General features: G+C 43.9%; 1 protein-coding gene across 3 annotated transcripts in view; it reads right to left on the reverse strand.

Annotated features, from left to right (window-relative positions):
- ANKRD46 (ankyrin repeat domain 46) overlaps positions 1–1,411 on the reverse strand; it is a 52,645-nt gene extending 51,234 nt beyond the window's left edge. The window contains exons 1-2 of one of the 3 annotated variants that reach the window (XM_019642569.1): positions 1,267–1,411; positions 308–396 (exon numbers count right to left, since the gene is read on the reverse strand). The gene's annotated coding sequence lies outside the window, so the exon portion shown is untranslated. Of the gene's footprint in view, positions 1–307; positions 397–792; positions 1,224–1,266 lie in introns of those variants that run through there. The other 2 variants (XM_019642566.1, XM_019642568.1) reach the window with 2 other exon arrangements.
- Between the last annotated feature and the right edge of the window lie 3,020 nt (positions 1,412–4,431).

The following is a 4,431-nucleotide window of genomic DNA, read 5'->3' on the forward strand; positions in this document are numbered from 1 at the left end:
TAACAACCAAATAAACCTATCTCTATTTCAAATGAAACTGTATTGTAGTAGTGAGGGCCCTAGTCCAAGTTTAACTTCATTATCACTATAATCCTTAATGAGTAAACATTTTTCTCATTAAACTCCTAAACTAAAAAGGAGTTGGTATAGAACTCTTGCATATGGCCATTAAAATTAAGCCTGAGCGAAATCAGTTCAAGCTACAAACCAAATTAATACACACAAAAAATCTTATAGAACATGTTTGGATAGGTAACAAAAGCAGGGACACTGGTGTAAGGGAGAGGGGGCTCAAAGCCCAGCTCACCTTTTGCAAGCTGTCTGACCGTGAACAAATTATACTTTCTGTACCTCAGTTTCCTTATCTGTAAATGGAAATGGCACCTCATAGGATTGCTGCAAGAATTAAATAAAGTTACTAGGTATTCAAAGCACTCAGCACAATGTCTCACATAATTCAGTGTCGCACTGAAGATAGTTATTACTATAATTCCTGCACCACTGACATTACTGCTCTTTAAGGTAGGAGCTCCTTGGTACCACCATTATTTTTCAAAGAACGAGAACTGTTACTATTCAGTGGTATATTTTTTTTACCTCGTTATGTTCATATTCTGAACATTGTGTAACGTTTTGAAGAATATGTATGTCTTTTCCTCGAGGCAGACTGCCGAGTTGGAAATCTGGGGAGCAAACGATCTGCTTCTGAGCGTTGCATGTTAATTAAGGGGCAAATGCTGTCTTTTAACTCGGGCACCCGGGGCCAGATGCCAGTCAGGGCAGCTCACTTACATCTCAGCAGCTCCAGTTTACGCCTAGACTGCGGGTTCCTTCCAATCTGCCACATACGGTCGGGGGTAAGGCCGCAAAAGCACACGTTTCGTTCGGGCCTAATGACCAGAGGCCGGCTAGGGCTTCGGCTCAGGCCTCCGACCTCCGGGTTAACTGCGAGCGCGCCCGCCGCGGCGGCGATCCAGGCTGACACCCTCCCGCGGACAACCACAGCCTTCACCCGCCAAAGCCAACAAGAACCCCCGCAGGCCTTTCCCAGTCCTCACGAGCAGCACACACCCCCCGGCCCCAGGGCTCGCGACAACCGTTTCGGCTCCCTCCGGCCGCCGCGTAGGTGGGCAGAGCCGGCTGATCGCCCCTTAGGCCCCTCGGCCAAGCCCCGGTGTGGGCTCTCCGGAGCTTCAGGAGCCAGCGGGGGAGGTGTCAGTGGCTTCCGCCCTGGGGCTGGCTGTCCACGGGCCCCGACCCAGGTACCTTCGACTCGGCCAAACAGAGGTGACAGCTGCTGCACCTTCCCGGCGGCGGCGGCGGCCGCGGCGAAGGCGAAGGCAAAGGCGAACGCGAAGCGGAACGCAAAGCCGACCGTGAGAGGCCCGCCAGAGAGACAAGCGAAGCCCCCGCAGGCCCAGAGCGACCTCACGCCGCGGCGGCCGGCGCGCCCCCTGGAGGCGGGCGGCCCGCACGGCAGCCGGGCTGCTCCGAATTAGGCCAAGTACCAAAACTGCAGCGTGGGAGAAGGGGAAGGCAACCTAGGAGAATTTTCTCCCATCTGAGTCCAGAAGCATTTTCCAATTTTCACGTCCTTTTGTAAATATACATCCTGCCCCCTTCAGCTAAATGAAGGCTTCAAAGGCAAGGATAGTTTTATTAATTAATAGTTGTTGGACACAAGGTAAATCATCTCTATAACCCAAATTGATATATTATTGTAGTAATAGCAACTAACGACTGATTGCTCTAGCTCTAAAATATGACCCTGAGTTTTTGTTTTTTCGAAAAACGGTTTGAGTATTTACATCCCACTTTTTAGGATTCCCAGACTAAATGCAACATACTAAGTATTAAAAATGTGGTAGGTGGCGGGGTGGTGGGTCATTTACTGGAAACATTTTTTTTTTCTTCTTGTAGTTCACCAAATCCAGTCCTACAGCCAAGAAGACAGCCAAGAAGGCTTCCGCTGCGCAGTGATCACTGCTCCTCTGAATTCTAGCATACTCACCCAACCAAGCCACCTTCTTGGATGTCTCATGTCCATCCATTAAAGGGCCATTACTCAGTCTTAACAGTTTGTTCTTGGAAATGTCATGTAAATTTTTAGGATTATTGTCAAATTTGAGAAAACTTCTACCAGATTTCTTTCATATAAGAATTATAAGATTTCAGGGCATTTCACATTTTCTGGTACAGTAGCTAATCACAAATATTAAATACTCTTCAAATGAATGACATGTATTAACCAATTTGTCATGGATGTCCTTCTTGTGGTTGTGTATTGAGTTTATAATATTTTCAATTATGCCTGTAAATTATGTCAAATCAGCAAAGGATTTCAACCTTTTCCCAGTGTGTTCATAAAATTCACTCTTCTTCATTAATTGGTTTATTAAACAATCTGAGAGCCTATTCATTACTTGTGTTCAAATGTATCTCTCCATCTTCATGAATTACTGCTTTTATTTGATCTGGAAAATGTAGGGACTATGCGGACACCTTTTTTCTCTGGTGAGATTAAGGGAATGAATTGCATGCTACACGTATTCTCTGACTCCTTCATGTTACCATACCTGGGGACGTTAGCACAATGGGCATAAGGAGTATTCATGGGAGCCACTCCCATACTCCAGCAATAACTTAACGCTGCATGGAAGTGACATTGAACCACAGGAACTTATCCCACTAAATGCAAACTAAAGTATCTGCAACTGCATTTCTGCCTAGCCAGAGCCCAAAAGTGTCTGTAGCTACTCAAAGAGAGCACTGAGAAGTCTGAGTGCAAAAAGACAGCAGACTTAATTGTTGTGAAAATATTTTCATTTTCAAGCTTTACAAAAACATTTGACCATGCAAACATACATCCAGAGTCCCTTCCAGGATCTTGGAAGGGGCCTGTACAAGTGGAGGCTATAATAGTTCCCTATTGCCAACATAACAAATTATCACAAACTTAAAGACTTAAAACAACACTAATTCTCTTACAGTTCAGGAGGTCAGAAGACCAAAAGCAGTTTCACTGGGCTAAAATCAAAGTGTAGGCAGGGCTGCATTCCTTCTGAAGCTCTAGGGAGAGTCCATTTCCTTGCCTTCTCCAGCTTCTAGAGGCTCTTGACCCCTTCCTTCATCTTGAAAACCAGCAGTATGGCATCTTGTCTTCTCTCTAACCTCTGCTTCTATCCTTGCATTTGCTCTTTCTAATTTTGACCTTCCTGCCTCCTTAGAAGGACCCTTAGATTATAAGGAGGGATAACCCAGAATATTCTCTCCATCTCAAGGTCTTTAACTTAATCACATCTGCAAAGTCCTTTTTATTGTGCAAGGTAACGCTGTCATAGGTTCTGGGGATTAGGATATATGAACATCTTTGAGGGGATGTTATTCAAGCCACCAGAAGGGCCCTGAAGCTTAAACTCCATTCCCTTCAGATAAATCTGCCTCCTTTTCCTCATTACCAAAATCTATTTGGTCCTGGGTTCTGATTATGAGAGTTCTAATGGGAAGGAATAACTGTAATTACAACTGAGACAAGTTTTACAAAAGAGGAGAGATGCTATGAGGAAAAACAATGTCCCAAAATATGGGACCTAATTTAAATGGAAGGGCAGTGATGTCTTTGCATAAGAGATATTAAATCTGAGACACAAAGGATGAGGTGTTAATTATGCAATGAATAAGTGAAGTGTCAGACAGAGGGGATGGTATGTGTGGCCTGGGAATGGTGATATCAGAAAGTCAGCGCAGCCAAGTTGTATCCCTACCATTAAATCCTTAGCACTACCACAATGAATAGCACATACTAGGTGCTTAAAAATATTAGCTTAGTAGTTCTCAACCCTGGAAGCACATTACATCACCACAGGAGCTTAAAAATACTAACGCCAAGGCTCCGTATTTGTACTTTTCAAAGCTGCTCAGGGAATTCTAGTGTGCAGCCAGGGTTGGGAACCTCTGTATTAGACACAACTAAATGAATGAATGAATGAATGAATGAATGAATGAGTGGATGACAGAACACATTTGCTTGGGATAGGATTTTCCTTTAGGAAGTTTTCTTGTGTTTAAGGAAAAGAAGAGCTTTGTCTACATTGATTATATATTCAGTCTTAGAAAATTCAGAAAAGACTTTCAAAAATATAATTGAAAGCTTATCAGAAGAGATTCAAAGTGATCTGCATAATAGCAACCATCCCAGTGTAACCAGTTGTCTCTGCAGAAAAGAAATGTGTTCAAATAGCAAGGTGTTTAAAAAACACACCGTACCTACAAGGGAAGAGGCATTTCTTCTTGTTTTTGAGCTCTAGTTATAGTCCAGAAGGCACTTTGCTTTGTTGTAGTCCTAACAAATGGCCATCAGAGGGAGACACGCCCCTGAAAGTGTTTTCCACAGGGGTCCCACCTCACATCAGACTAGCGTGAATCAAGTGT

Source organism: Hipposideros armiger, unplaced genomic scaffold, assembly GCF_001890085.2.
Source record: "Hipposideros armiger isolate ML-2016 unplaced genomic scaffold, ASM189008v1 scaffold_70, whole genome shotgun sequence".
Classification (NCBI taxonomy): Eukaryota; Metazoa; Chordata; class Mammalia; order Chiroptera; family Hipposideridae; genus Hipposideros; species Hipposideros armiger.